General features: G+C 37.3%; 1 long non-coding RNA gene across 2 annotated transcripts in view; it reads left to right on the top strand.

Moving 5' to 3' along the window:
• The window catches only part of LOC129049728 (uncharacterized), a 67,425-nt gene that overhangs the window by 31,448 nt on the left and 19,621 nt on the right, over window positions 1–16,356 (top strand). The window contains exons 2-4 of one of the 2 annotated variants that reach the window (XR_008513011.2): window positions 2,763–2,904; window positions 4,564–4,631; window positions 12,558–12,660. This is a non-coding gene — a long non-coding RNA (uncharacterized LOC129049728). The remainder of the gene's footprint in view (window positions 1–2,762; window positions 2,905–4,563; window positions 4,632–12,557; window positions 12,661–16,356) is intronic. The other variant, XR_008513012.2, reaches the window with a different exon arrangement.

Raw genomic sequence — 16,356 nt, forward strand, 5'->3', positions numbered from 1 at the left:
GTATGGGAAGAAAACATTCATGAAGGAAGTGGGGGGAAGGTGCTGATATCTAATAACTTTGGAAAGGAATGGATCACGCAATACTAAATGCAAAAGAAACATCTGATACACGCTGTATTTGACAAAGTTGTTTCCCATGGGGTTTTGAGTTAACAAAGCTGATGTAGTCATCCCTTGTTCCTCGCAATCCATGGGGGATTGGTTCTAAGACCCTCAAACATTCCAAAATTCGTGCAATCTCACGTGCCTTAGTTAGCCCTCTGTAGCCAGAGATTTTGCATCCATGGTTGGTTGAACTGCAGATGTGGAACCCATGGCTACAGAAGGCCAAATACACATACATATTTCTATTTATTATATATATGTGTGTGTATATATATAAAATCAAAAAAATAAATATATATGTAATCAAAAAAATCAATGCCCATGAATCCATAGGGGATATATATGTATATATATATATATATATATATATATATATAATCTCCCTTATCTATATATACCCATATATAGGATATATACATGAATACCTTTTCTCTGGTAAAGCCTTATATTTAAAGGCTTTCTTGTGTAAATCCAAAGTTTTGAACAATTATGGACCAGAAGAAATTCCTAAACAGAAGTCTCCTCGCCAATAAAGTCATGATTGAGCCAAACCCTAATTGCTCACAGATGAAGGTAGCGTTGAGGTGTTTGTGTTTCTTTAATTCTTGCTGTCTCTTACATTTCTTTATACAGTTTTGAGTCATTAAAGTGATGTAGTCATTTTAATAATTTATTTATAACAGGAAAAGCTCGATTATGTCTAAGAACTTGTGCTCCTTTTTTTCACATCTTTTCCATCTATGTCAAAAATGGTCCAAATGTTAAAATAATAGTATTCTAAGTAGATGTCACTGTCTACACTATGACAAGAGTAAAACTTGCAGAGGAACTAACCCATTTTTAGCCTGCTTGCCTAATAAACTGATTTTCTTATGTAACATAGATAAATTTGATGCGTAGGTCATCAATATCTTATAGAAATTTAATACCATAAAAAAAGATATAAGTTGAAGGGATGGTCAATTCTAGTCATCCCATTTTTGTCCTGATAGTTGACATCTGCCTATACAGATGATGATGGTTATTAAATATTGCATTGAAATTCATGTCTGTGATAAAGCAAACTTAGAGATTACTGGGGAATAGAGGAATTCTCTAAGAAGAAAGATCAGCAATTCAAAATATTTTCTGTTGAAGCAAAGCTTCAATAAATTTAGAAATAAGTCACAAGAAGGCTGAATGTCTAAAGAAAGAAATGCATGCCAATTCAGGTTTTCAAGCTAACCATTTTTTAATCTTCTCTGGTGTAGAATTTAATTTTATGTTCTAATTTAATCATACAAACTTTTACTTGTACTTTGAATGCATCTATAATATATGGTATATATCTATTATCTTCTATGTCATTTAGTTATTGAAGTAACTTTCCATAGCTCATAAAAGTAATGTTTTTCACAAAGGAAATTTAGAAGACTGACAAGACATATTTATAAGATACCGTTGCACCTCTACCGCACAGATTGTCTCCAGATAAGCAAAAAGTAAAATAATGTTATCTATGAGCACAACAATTCAATATATAGGAATTCAAATGTTTTTTTATTTGGTCATCAAGGAAGCTTCATTTGTCTTCTCTTTTTTGGCCTGTTAGATTACTCCATTGCATTTTAGTGCAATCTTCTTTTACACGTGTTTCACAATTAATTCAAAACCTCCTTGTCAAATTATTTATTCTGTAACTCAACTAATGAAAAATATCTTAAATAAATTAATTGCATACTTAAAGAACACATCTAGACATATTGATCTGCTTTCCTGCCATCCTGAATTGTGAAGATAAGCAGTTTTCAGCTAAGACTGTTAGTGTCTTACCTCCATCAGTGCAGCTTTGGAGAATGGATCAATGGGAGGATGTGGCCTATAGTTTTCAGATCTGTTTAGCCAGGGTCAGTAAAATTACACTTTATTTACAATATTCTTATTTTCTCTTGTTGATTATATGACAGCATACTAAATCAGAGAAATCATAGTGTTGTTGCTTAGTTACAATGGATTTTCATTTTCAGTAATTCTTCAGCAAATAAAAAGATTTTAACTCGTTTTTTTTTGTCATTAAAACAAAGGGACTATCATGTCTCATCTTAAAATCAACTCCAATTTTTTTATTCACTTTTGTTTTCGCTTTTTTCTCTAGCTAACTGCTTTTCCTCATTCTAAAGTTAGCTCTTCTAAATTTGAATATCTTCTGCCAAAATACTTTCTGGCAATCTACCAATGTTTTCACCATTGATATGTGTCAGCTTTCAGGATTTTTCCGTCTGTTGATTTGTTTCTCTTTGAATTCATCGTTCTTCATTCTGAATAGCTTCCGTATTACACCACGTTTCTGCTTGATTTTTACTGTGGACGAAGCAATGCTTCCTACTTAGCAAAAATAAATTAAAGAATTCTTTCACTTCCAGAAGCCAGAGAGATCAAAGTGCAGTCTGGAGAGTCTGATCATCACTTAAACTTGGGGGCAAACAAACGAAGCAGAAAGAAGCTTGCCGGTTCCATTAAATTTTATTCTTGCACACTCAGTGAACCTGGAAGATGATTTTACATTTTAACTAACTAGGCTTTTTATTATTTGCAAAAGCTCCAATTTAAAGTCTTGACTGAAGATTCTTTAAATCATGCACAAACCACAAAATGGATTTTTTTTTTTTTTTTTCCAGCAACAGTGAGAGCTCAGAAATTCCCAGACTGTTTTGATGATAAGGTCCAAGAACTTGCCATGTGATCCATCACTACTAGACTCCCACACCTGCATTAGATTTGTTGTTCAGGATTTTCATATAATTTTCATAACTGGCTAAGGTAGGTCATACTAACATAAAGTCCTAGCATATATAATATTGAATTTGTTCTTTACCAATATCTTGTGGGATCTAAACCTGCTACTATATTCTTCTTTATATTATTACAATGTTGAAGAACACATTTCCATTAGACATTATGTTTCTCATGTTTGAAGATTATTTTCTCTTGTTCAATATTTAGAAGTAGCATGACATGGTAGAAAAGCCTCTAGATTGATTATTAAGAGGCCTGGTTTTTCATCCTGTTATGTCTTGACTCATTTTTTATGATACTTTTGTATTATTTAAGTTGCTTTTGTTATAAGGAACAGAAGCTTACCCTAGCTAATGTAGGAAAAAAATAATTTCTTGGAGGATATAAGAAGATACAAGGATAGCTTATTTAAAAAGAAACCAGAAAAACCTTAAAAAATAAGACTCAGGGCAGCTTTTGGAATCCTGGTAGCAACAACAAAGAACTCATCAGGTACTGCTGATGGGATAAAACAGGTCCAAACCCTCTCAGTCTTCTTTTTCTTTCTTGTTTACTCCTTGCTGTCACAAATTTCAAATAAAACATATCTTATTGATCTAAATTGAAGAACATGAAGGGAAGCAAATCCTCTTGATTCATCTCCTAACTAGACTGGATCTAATGGGAGAAGACCACTTCCCTCAAAGCAAAATTCAAGTGTGTTAATGGGAAAAGAAAAAAAAAGATATTGGCAAAATAACAAAATGCAAAAGGATGTGGCAAAAATAACAAGTTGTTCACTCAACCTTTATGCTTCCAAAGACGTCACCCCATATTTCTATGGTTTGTTTGATATGAAATATTAGAAAAGAACCATAATAATTCAACTTGATAATTATATGTGTTTAAATGGGAGCCACTTTCTAGCAGTTCTTTCACTGCTTTGGACCATTTCGTTATTCTCCTATAGTAGGCTATAGACGTAGCTTTCAAACTGACAACATGGCATCTAGTTTTATTCCTCATCCTCCTAACTGCTCATCCATAACTTTTAGAGTTATTCTAAAATATAATTTTGTGTCTTTGAAGCTTTCAGTGCCTTCAGCATTATCTATAGATAAACGTAATACTGTTCCGTAGACATGTTTGGCAGAATTAGATGCCCATTCTACTTAGCTATTACAGCATTCTGTCTATAACTTCTTTAAAGTTCTCAAATCACTGAATAATTATTGTAGAACAGAGAAAATGTCTGTTTAAAACAAAAATATTTCAGATAATTATATATAATTCTGGCTTTCTTGCTGCTCCTGTTTTCTAAGATAATTCACATCTGCTTTAAAAAAATTTTATAGTTCTAGCCAGGCACTGTGGCTCACACCTGTAATCCCAGCAGTTTAGAAGGCAGAGGAAGAGCTCAGGAGTTCAAATCCACCCTGCACAACATAGCGAGACTTCACCTCTCCAAAAAAAAAAAAAAAAATTATTAGCTGGGCATAGTGTTACATGCCTGTAGTCTCAGCTACTTGGGAGGCTGAGGTAGGAAAATCACTTGAGCCCAAGAAGTTGAGTTGAGGCTGCAGTGAGCTATGGTTGTGCCACTGCACTCCAGCCTGGGTGACAGAGTGAGACCCTGTCTCTAAAATAAAATAAAATAAAATAAAATAAAATGAAAAACTCATTATAGTTCCTTGTCACTTACAGAGATTCATAGAGGAAGAATGAAAATTGATACATATTTAAGGAAAAACAGCAAAATTTTCACAAACTCTGTAAGTTCTTCCATTCTGTTAAGAGGTTCAAACCTAGAGTGAACAGTTATTCATTTAATGGGCCGCCTTAATGAATTTGTATATATATACAACTGACTTGAATTTCGTTCCTCTGTACAATCAAGTGACAAGTGATGTGAATTTTTATTTTCCGGTGACAACATGGGGTAGAGTGGTTTAAGGAGCCTGCAAAGTAAAATGAAAAACAAATTTGAAAAAGATTTTAAGGAACACAAAGTCATGCAATGTGGAAAGCCTTTTCGGTTGGGGAATCTTCACAGTAAAACCAGCCAGTGAGGATTTCCCAGGATAGGAATTGCCAAAAGCTTGTGATAATAGTTGCATCCAGGTTGGGTGCAGTGGCTCACACCTGTAATCCCAATATTTTGGGAGGCCAAGGCAGGAGGCTTGCTTGAGTCCAGGAGTTTGAGACCAGCCTGGGCAACATGGTGAAACCACATCTCTACAAAAAGTACAAAAAAACTAGCCAGGTGTCATGGCACAAGCCTGTAGTCCCAGCTACTCTGGAGACTAAGGTGGGAGGATCAATTGAGCCCAGATGATAGAGGCTGCAGTGAGAAACATAGAAGTTAATCTATCATGCTAAAAAGGTCATTGAAATCATGTCACTGCACCCCAGGCTGGATTATAGAGTGAGACCCTGTATCAAAAAAAAAAAAAAAAAAAAAAAAAAAGTTGTATCCAGTATTTAATTTTAAGCCATTTACTTTTCCATTTTTCCATGCATTTATTTTTTAATTATACTTTAAGTTCTGGGATATAGGTGCAGAACGTGCAGGTTTGTTAAATAGGTAAGCACGTGCCATGGTGGTTTGCTCCACCCATCAACCCATCATCTACATTAGGTATTTCTCCTAATGCTATCTCTCTCCTAGCCCCCCACCTCCCAACAGGCCCCAGTGTGTGATGTTCCCTTCCCTGTGTCCATGTGTTCTCGTTGTTCAACTCCCATTTATGAGTGAGAGCATGCAGTGTTTTGTTTTCTGTTCCTGTGTTAGTTTGCTGAGAATGATGGTTTCCAGCTTCATCCATGTCCCTGCAAAGGACATGAACTCATTATTTTGTATGACTGCATAGTATTTCATGGTGTATGTGTACCATATTTTCTTTATCCAGTCTATCATTGATGGGCAGTTGGGTTGGTTCCAAGTCTTTGCTATTGTGAACAGTGCTGCAATAAACATACATATACATGTGTCTTGATGGCAGAATGATTTATAATAATCCTTTGAGTATCTGCCCAGTAATGGGATTGCTGGGTCAAATGGTATTTCTGGATCTAGATCCTTAAGGAATCGCCACACAGTCTTCCACAATGGTTAAACTAATTTACACTCCCACCAACAGTGTAATAGCATTCCTATTTCTTCATATCCTCTCCAGCATCTGTTGTTTCTTGACTTTTTAATAATCACCATTCTAACTGGCGTGAGATGGTATCTCATTGTGGTTTTGATTTCCATTTCTCCAATGACCAGGGATGATGAGTTTTTTTTCATATGTTTGTTGGCTGCATAAATGACTTCTTTTGAGAAGGGCCTGTTCATATCCTTTGCAGGCTTTTTGATGGGGTTGATTGTTTTTTTCTTGTAAATTTGTTTAAGTTCTTTGTAGATTCTGGATATTAGCCCTTTGTCAGATGGATAGATTGCAAAAATTTTCCCCCATTCTGTAGGTTGCCTGTTCACTCTGATGATAGTTTATTTTGCTGTGCAGAAGCTCTTTAGTTTAATTAGAGCCCATTTGTCAATTTTGGCTTTTGTTGCCATTGCTTTTGGTGATTTAGTCATGAAGTCTTTGTCCATGCCTATGTCCTGAATGGTATTGCCTAGGTTTTCTTCTAGGGGAGGTTTTATGGTTGTAGGTCTTATATTTAAGTCTTTAATCCATCTTGAGTTAATTATTGTGTAAGGTATAAGGAGGTGGTCCAGTTTCAGTTTTCTGCATATGGCTAGCTAGTTTTCCCAACACCATTTATTAAATAGGGAATCTTTTCCCCATTGCTTGTTTGTGTCAGGTTTGTCAAAGATCAGATTGTTGTAGATGTGTGGCATTATTTCTGAGGCTTCTGTTCTGTTCCATTAGTCTATATATCTGTTTTGGTACTGGTACCATGCTGTTTTGGTTACTGTAGACTTGTGGTATAGTTTGAAGTTGGGTAGCATGATGCCTCCAGCTTTGTTATTTTTGCTTAGGATTGTCTTGGCTATATGGGCTCTTTTTTGGTTCCATATGAAAGTTAAAGTAGTTTTTTCTAATTCTGTGAATTAGAAACAGTCAATGGTGGCTTGATGGGGACAGCATTGAATCTATAAATTACTTTGGCCAGTATGGCCAGTTTCGTGATATTGATTCTTCCTATCCATGAGCATGGAATGTTTTTCCATTTGTGTTCTCTCTTGTATTCTTGAGCAGTGGTTTATAGTTCTTCTTGAAGAGGCCTTTCAAGTTGTATTCCTAGGTATTTTATTATCTTTGTAGCAATTGTAAATGAGAGTTCACTCATGACTTGGCTCTCTGTTTGTCTATTATTGGTGTATAGGAAAGCTTGTGATTTTTGCACATTGATTTTGTATCTTGAGACTTTGCTGAAGTTGCTTATCAGCTTAAAGAGATTTTGGGCTGAGATGATGGGGTTTTCTAAATACACAATCATGGCATCTGCAAACAGAGACAATTTGACTTCTCTTCCTATCTGAATACCCTTTATTGCTTTCTCTTGCCTGTTTGCCCTGGCCAGAACTTCCAATACTGTGTTGAACAGGAGTGGTGAGAGAGGACATCCTTGTCTTGTACTGATTTTCAAAGGGAATCCTTCCAGTATTTCCCCATTCAGTATGATATTGGCTGTGGGTTTGTCATAAATAGCTGTTATTATTTTAAGATACGTTCCATCAATACCGAGTTTATTGAGAGTTTTTGGCATGAAGGTGTGTTGAATTTTATTGAAGGCCTTTTCTGCATCTATTGAGATAACCATGTGGTTTTTTTGTCATTGGTTCTGTTTATGTGATGGATTACGTTTATTGATTTGCATGTGTTGAACCAGCCTTGCATCCCAGGGATGAAGCTGACTTGATTGCAGTGGATAAGCTTTTTGATGTGCTGCTGGATTCTGTTTGCCAGTATTTTATTGAGGATCTTCACATTGATGTTCATCAGGGATATTAGCCTGAAATTTTCTTTTTTTGTTGTGTCTGTGCCAGGTTTTGGTATCAGGATGATGCTGGCCTCATAAAATGAGTTAGGGAGGAGTCCCTCTTTTTCTATTGTTTGGAATAGTTTCAGAAGGAATGGTATCAACTCCTCTTTGTACCTCTGGTAGAATTTGGCTGTGAATCTGTCTGGTCCTAGGCTTTTTTTTATTGGTAGGCTATTAATTACTGCCTCAATTTCAGAACTTGTTATTGATCTGTTCAGGGATTCAACTTCTTCTTGGTTTAGTCTTGGGAAGATGTATGTGTCCAGGAATTTATCTGTTTCTTCTAGATTTTTAAATTTATTTGTGTAGAGTTGTTTGTAGTATTCCCTGATGGTAGTTTTTATTTCTGTGGGATCAGTGGTGATATCCCCTTCATCATTTTTTATTGAGTGTATTTGATTCTTCTCTCTTTTCTTTCTTATTAGTCTGGCAAGTGGTCAGTCTATTTTGTTGATTTTTTTTTTTTTTTTTTTTTCCAGAAAACCAGCTCCTGGATTCATTGATATTTTGAAAGGTTTTTTGTGTCTCTAGCTCCTTCAGTTCTGCCCTGATCTTGGTTATTTCTTGTCTTCTGCTAGCTTTTGAATTTGTTTGCTCTTGCTGCTCTAGTTCTTTTAATTGTGATGTTAGGGTGTCGATTTTAGATCTTTCCTGCTTTCTCCTGTAGGCATTTAGTGCTATAAATTCCCCTCTAAACATTGCTTTAGCTGTGTCCCAGAGATTCTGGTACATTGTGTGTTTGTTCTCATTGGTTTCAAAGAATTTATTTCTTTCGGCCTTAATTTCGTTATTTACCCAGTAGTCATTCAGGAGCAAGTTGTTCAGTTTCCATGTAGTTGTGTAGTTTTGAGTGAGTTTCTTAATCCTGAGTTCTAATTTGATTGCACTGTGGTCTGAGAGACTGTTATGATTTCCATTCTTTTGCATTGGCTGAGGAGTGTTTTACTTCCAATTATGTGGTTAATTTTAGAATAAGTCCAATGTGGTGCTGAGAAGAATGTATATTCTGTGGATTTGGGATGGAGAGTTCTGTAGATATCTATTAGGTCTGCTTGGTCCAGAGCTGAGTTCAAGTCCTGAATATCTTTGTTAATTTTTTGTCTTGTTGATCTGTCTAATATTGACAGTGGGGTGTTACAGTCTCCCATTGTTATTGTGTGGGAGTCTAAGGCTCTTTGTAGGTCTCTAAGAGATTGCTTTCTGAATCTGGGTGTTCCTGTATTCGGTGCATATATATTTGAGACAGTTAGCTCTCCTTGTTGCATTGATCCCTTTACCATTGTGTAATGCCCTTCTTTGTCTTTTTTGATCTTTGTTGGTTTAAAGTCTGTTTTATCAGAGACTAAGATTGCAATCCCTCCTGTTTTTTTTTTTTTTTGTACTTTCTATTTGCTTGGTAGAGCTTCCTCCATCCCTTTATTTTGTGCCTATATGTATATGAGATAGGTCTCCTGAATACAACACACCGATGGGTCTTGACTATCCAATTTGCCAGTCTGTGTCTTTTAACTGGGGTGTTTAGCCCATTTACATTTCAGGTTAATATTGTTATGTGTGAATTTGATCCCATCATTATGATGCTAGCTGGTTATTTTGCCCACTATTTGATGCGGTTTCATCATAGCGTTGATGGTCTTTACAATTTGGTATGTTTTTGCAGTGGCTAGTACTGGTTTTTCCTTTCCATATTCAGTGATTCTCTCAGGAGCTCTTGTAAGGCAGGCCTGGTGGTGACAAAATCTCTCAGCATTTGCTTCTCTGTAAAGGATTTTATTTCTCCTTCACTTATGAAGCTTAGTTTGGGTGGATATTAAATTCTGGGTTGAAAATTCTCTTCTTTAAGAATGCTGAATATTGGCCCTCACTCTCATTTAGCTTGTAGAGTTTCTGCAGAGAGATCCACTGTTAGTCTGATGGTCTTCCCTTTGTGGGTAACCTGACCTTTCTCTCTGGCTGCCCTTAACATTTTTTCCTTCAATTCAACCTTGGTGCATCTGATGATTATGTGTGTTTGGGTTGCTCTTCTCAAGGAGTATTTTGGTGGTGTTCTTGTTATTTCCTGATTTTGGATGTTGGCCTGTCTTGCTAGGTTGGGGAAGTTCTCCTGGGTAATATCCTGCAGAGTGTTTTCCAACTTGGTTCCATTCTCCCCATCACTTTCAAGTACACCAATCAAACATAGGTTTGGTTTTCTTCACATAGTCCCATATTTCTTGGCTGCTTTGTTTGTCCCTTTTTATTCTTTTTTCTCTAATCTTGTCTTCATGCTTTATTTCATTAAATTGTTCTTCAATCTCTGATATCCATTTTTCCGTTTGATCGATTTGGCTATTGATACTTGCGTATGCTTCATGAAGTTCTCGTGCTGTTTTTCAGCTCTATCAGGTCACTTATGTTCTTCTAGAAACTGATTATTCTAGTTAGCAATTCCTCTAATCTTTTATCAAGGTTCTTAACTTCCCTGCATCGGGTTAGAACATGCTCCTTTAGCTCGGAGGAGTTTGTTGTTACCCACCTTCTGAAGCCTACTTCTGTGAATTTGTCAAACTCATTCTCTGCCCAGTTTTGTTTCCTTGTGGTGAGGAGCTGTGATCTTTTGGAGAGGAGGCATTCTAGTTTTTGGAATTTTCAGCCTTTCTCTGCTGGCTTTTCCTCATCTTCGTGGATTTATCTACCTTTGGTCTTTGATGTTGGTGACCTTCGGATGGGGTTTCTGGGTGGACGTTCTTTTTTGTTGATGTTGCTATTCCTTTCTGTTTGTTAGTTTTCCTTCTAACAGTCAGGCCCCTCTGCTGCAGGTCTGCTACAGTTTGCTGAAGGTCCACTCCAGACCCTGTTTGCCTGGGTATCACCAGCGGAGGCTGTAGAACAGCAAAGATTGCTGCCTGTTCCTTCCTCTGGAAGCTTTGTCCCAGAGGGGCACCCGCCAAATGCCAACCGAAGCTCTCCTATATGAAGTGTCTGTCGACCCCTGCTGGGAGGCGTCTCCCATGCAGGAGGCATGGGGGTCAGGGACCAACTTGAGGAGGCAGTCTGTCCCTTAGCAGAGCTCAAGCACTGTGCTGGGAGATTTGCTGCTCTCTTCAGAGTCAGCAGGCTGGAACATTTAAGTCTGCTGAAACTGTGTCCACAGCCACCCCTTCCCCCCGTTGATCTGTCCCAGGGAGATGGGAGTTTTATCTATAAGTCCCTGACTGAGGCTGCTGCCTTTCTTTCAGAGATTCCCTGCCCAGAGAGGAGGAATCTAGAGAGGCAGTCTGGCTTTGCTGAACTGCGGTGGCCTCTGCCCAGTTCAAAATTCCTGGCGGCTTTGTTTACAGTGTGAGGGGAAAACTGTCTACTCAAGCCTCAGTAATGGTGGATGCTCCTCCCTGCACCAAGCTCAAGCATCCCAGGTTGACTTCAGACTGCTGTGCTGGCAGTGAGAATTTAAAGGCAGTGGATATTAGCTTGCTGGGCTACATGTGGGTAGGATCCACTGAACTAGACCACTGGGCTCCCTGGCTTCACCCCCTTTCCAGGGAAGTGAATGGTTTTGTCTCACTGGCATTCCAGGTGCCACTGGGGTATGAAAAAACTCCTGCAGCTAGCTCAGTGTCTGCCCAAATGACCACCCAGTTTTGTGCTTGAAGCCCACGGCCCTGGTGGTGTAGGCACCCAAGGGAATTTCCTGGTTTGTGGCTTGTGAAGACTGTGGGAAAAGTGTAGTATCTGGGCCAAAGTGCACCGCTCCGCATGGCACAGTCCCTCATGGCTTCCCTTGGCTAGGGGAGGGAGTTCCCTGACTCCTTGCGCTTCCCTGGTGAGATGACTCCCACCCTGCTTCTCCTCGCCCTTTGTGGGCTGTACCCACTGTCTAACCAGTCCCAATGAGATGAGCTGGGTACCTCAGTTGGAAATACAGAAATCATCCACCTTCTGCTTTGATCTCACTGGGAGCTGCAGACTGGAGCTGTTCTTATTCAGCTATCTTGCCCGCGACCTTTCCATGCCTTTATATTGGACATTGTGTCTATCATTACAATATCCCTTCCCCTCTTCCCTGATTATGTGGCAACCATTTGGTTTAGAGGAGATGAACCTTTTTTCCTCCTCCAACAGTCATAGCAAATTAGTCTAAACGATCAGGTAATCTCATAATACTCTACATAGCAATTAGTTTGAAAGTAGTCTAGGCTGAATCCATTCAACACTTTTCCTAACATGTTCTGAGACAGCACTGTTTCCTCTGCCTAGAACTCCCATCTTTCAGATGTCTACATGACTTCTACAGTTTCTTCAAGTTTCTCTTTAAATGCACCTTCTCCATGAAGTTTTCCTTTACTCCCCTAACTAAAACATAAACTACATCTTGTGCCCTTCTGTGATCACTGCATATTGATATTTATTGACTTGTTTATTATCTATCTCCCCAAAGAAAAATGCAACTCTGTGACAGCAGAAGTTTCTGAGTATTTTTTTCACTGTTAATTCCCCAATTCTTGGACCAATAACTGTTTGTTGAATGAATGATTTTGTGTAGTTAGAGATTTATTTTTCTACCACATACAACCAAAAATCCTAAGGGCTACAGCTCTGATTTAATGTCCATTCACTATACCATTATTGTTATTTTTTTTTTTTTAGAAAACTCAGTTAAATATGAAGATCTTATATTTCTGGGTACTTTGGGAAATCTGAGATAAATTATTTGTCCCTTTTAGGGTAACTTGGTCACAAAAAATGAAACATTATTGTAAGAATGTATCAAGGAAAGTGGAGCGAAAGGCCAGTAGGAAAACCATGACTCTCTGGAGAAGTCAACAGGTGAGAAAGAAGGCTATGTTTTTTAAACATATACAGAATAGGAAAGCTAGTTCACGTAAATATTAAGGGAAGTGCGATAACTCAAGGCTGAGACTGGGTCTTTCCATTTATCATTGATCCAGTACACAGAGAAGGTGTTCAATAGATTGTTGTAGAAATGAAATAGTACTGGAAAAGAGCTTGGAGTTGGAATTACCACTGACTAGGTGTTAGATGTGTTATTTAGTCTGCTTTTGCTAGGCCTTAGTACCTTCATCTATAAAATAAAAGTGTTGGACTTCATAATTAAGTCCTTTTCAACTATAAAATATCCTATAATTTTAACTGCTTATATATGAGTGGAGACATGCACATACTTTCATCTAATGGAAATAAAGATATAGTTCTTAAAAATTTCCTTCGCAAATGTATTTTGGTTAATATAGCTGCCATCAATTTGGCTTATAAAATAGTGTTTTCAATGATCTTGTAGCATGATAGATTAACTTTTATGTTCCTAAAGCCATTTCCTCTGAATGCTGCTGAATTCACACTTCACTAATGGCAAGGATTTGATTAGAACTAATTTCATAGTGATTCTTTGACATTTTCAAACACAGCAATGTGTGTGCTTTTCTGAATAAAAGTCAGAGCATACCATAAATTGTAAAAGTTACTATTAAAGTTCAGTCTAATATTGGATAGTAGTTATGAAAGTAAAAGTGCCTGAAAGGCTAAACACTTGCAAAATGAGTTTCTTTAAAGTTTTTCCATCCTTCATTTCTTTTAGTTTTATCTCCTATAATTCTGTACATCCAGATCCACTGGACCTCTTTCCAGACTTCTGTGCCTGTCATTACCCACTTTGTCAGTTCCTCAGCTTCACTATTTGATAAAACTTAAAGAAGCTGATGGTGTTTAGCAGCACAGGCTAACAAGTCAGCTTCTCTCACTCAACGAGAGGGAGAAGTCAATGCAGAAACTCAGTCCTGTGGATAGGGTGTGTATAGGAGGGAACAGAGACTTCTAAGTGACATAAGCACCAGCAGTTTGTCCCTGAGTCCCAAATTAATGAATCTAGTACAAGACAATTTGGGAGAGAAACACAATATCTTAACATTTGTGACTGGGCCGCTTGATTATATTACTAGGAAGTATGACAATTTCAAATCTACTTCAGTGATAGAGTTTTGCTTCTGGAAGAATTCTTCCCTAGGCTGGACTTAATTCAGAAACTAAATGGTGGTCCTGTTCTACAATAAGAACTCATTAGTGGAACAAGCCAGAGAAAGTAAAGGCAGGAGGAAGAAGGGAGCTAAAAATGCCTTTACTTTTATCATAAGGAACAAGTGAGGCAGACATAAGAAGGAACAATAAGATTTAAGATTTAAGTGAGAGTATAATTGTTGAGGCTAAGGAAGTTGTTTAATAAAGAGCATAATTAATAATTTGAGTGAATTTCCATTTTATTCATAAGTTAAAATTTTAATTTATGATATGTTAAAAATGGTATAAATTCAAAACTATTTTACAAAATCTATCAGAAAGGGATCAGATTTCATACTGATGCACAGTTGTTTTTAAAACAAAAATTCAACACAAGTTTTCTTTTTCCTTCCCCAAATTGAAATATATCTTCCTTTTCTCCCTCTTTTTTTCTCTTCTTTCCTCCCTTCTTACCTTCCCTTCTCCCTTTCCTTTGAGTCCTGTAGGGCATAGCTAAATTTTATATAGGGGCCATGTTGAATGTGAAAGACAACGTGTTCAAAACTGCACTCATATTCAGTGAGTGAGTAGCTCACACTATGAGAGATCTACTGAGCTGATGGTGGTTTCAGGTCTCCCGTCTCATGTTCATTTTGGAGTAGATGTTTAATGACTGGAATAGCACATAAATTACCTGATTACTTTTGTATTTTTTTTCTTTTTCTTTTTGGCCAAGTGTGCATAACTGAAATTTCAGAAGTTCAGTGCTATATGATATGACTATCTTATCATGCTGAAGAGAGGCTAAGGATATGGACTAGGAAAAGGCCATTTAAATACCTATTTAGGTGGTTATAAATGACATCTGAATAAAATTTATAAACAATATTGAGGAAATGTGAGCCAAATAACAGAGCTAATTAAGAAGTTTCTGGATCTGTTAAAGAGGCAATTATTGATGGAATTTTTGAAGAGCACTGTTCCTTAAACTTTGGAAAGCCTAATTATCTTGAGCATTTGGGTAAAAATGCAGATTCTGGGCCTCATCCCAGTAATTCTGATTCAGTAAGATCAGGATGGAAACCAGAAAAGAGAACTTTAAATGAACAAAAGCTGTTTTGGATGCTGGTGTCCTCTGGTCTCATTTTGAAGACCCAGGTCCTAGATGGAAAGAGAAGGAAAGACAATGACCATACATTGGGGTTAGTTTTGACAAGGAAAATGCTGAGTTTTCTCCTGAAGGAGAAGAGAAGATTTTTAAAATGAAATTAAGAAAGAGCTAAACTGAGGTTAGAAAGAAGACAGTGGTCTTAATTTGGAAGATGAAATAGACTGAAAGATGATCTTTCAGGAGTCAGAGAATGGTGAAGAGCAACCAGGGGAAGCTTGAAAAGCATGGATAAGGTTTGAAATAGCTCTTATACCTGAGTGATTATGGCAAGGCACTGGGTCTGCTTGGGTCTTCATAATATTATCTGTTAAATGATGAGATTGGAGCATCATAAACTTTGAGGCCCTTCCCAACTACAAACAATTGTTCAATTCTTCTATGGGAGAAGTTTCCATCAGCACATCATCTCTGAGTATAAAGTACCGCTATCCATAACAGTTGTGACAGCAGGTGTTTTCCTCCAGGCTCAGGGACAGGTCCTCTGAAGGCAACATATTTCCATCTCAAGGAAAAATGATTTCAGCTATAACCTCCATACTGCCTAACCTCCATTTTGACTCTAAGAATTATTTTCCTAAAGAGTGAACAATAAACATTGTTAAACAGCAGCGATTAGCCAGTTTAAAATTGGTTAGTATAAACTTTTGGAAAACTGAGTCTGTAAGATTCTACAATATTGTCCCATTTTGGCAAGCAAATCAATCCGTAACTTGAAAGGTGATGATCTACCTCTAAATTATAGATTTTTATTTTTTCTTTCTACTGCTCTTTTTCCTTTTTTTTTCTTTTATTATTATTATTATTATTATTATACTTTAGGTTTTATGGTACATGTGCGCAATGTGCAGGTAATTTACATATGTATACATGTGCCATGCTGGTGCGCTGCACCCACTAACTCGTCATCTAGCATTAGGTATATCTCCCAATGCTATCTCTCCTCCCTCCCCCCACCCCACAACAGTCCCCAGAGTGTGATGTTCCCCTTCCTGTGTCCATGTGTTCTCATTGTTCAATTCCCACATATGAGTGAGAATATGCGGTGTTTGGTTTTTTGTTCTTGCGATAGTTTACTGAGAATGATGATTTCCAATTTCATCCATGTCCCTACAAAGGACATGAACTCATCATTTTTTATGGCTGCATAGTATTCCATGGTGTATATGTGCCACATTTTCTTAATCCAGTCTATCATTGTTGGACATTTGGGTTGGTTCCAAGTCTTTGCTATTGTGAATAATGCCGCAATAAATATACGTGTGCCTGTGTCTTTATAGCAGCATGATTTATAGTCCTTTGGGTATACACCCAGTAATGGGATGGCTGGGTCGAATGGAATT

This window comes from Pongo abelii, chromosome 15, assembly GCF_028885655.2.
Source record: "Pongo abelii isolate AG06213 chromosome 15, NHGRI_mPonAbe1-v2.0_pri, whole genome shotgun sequence".
In the NCBI taxonomy this organism is placed as follows: domain Eukaryota; kingdom Metazoa; phylum Chordata; class Mammalia; order Primates; family Hominidae; genus Pongo; species Pongo abelii.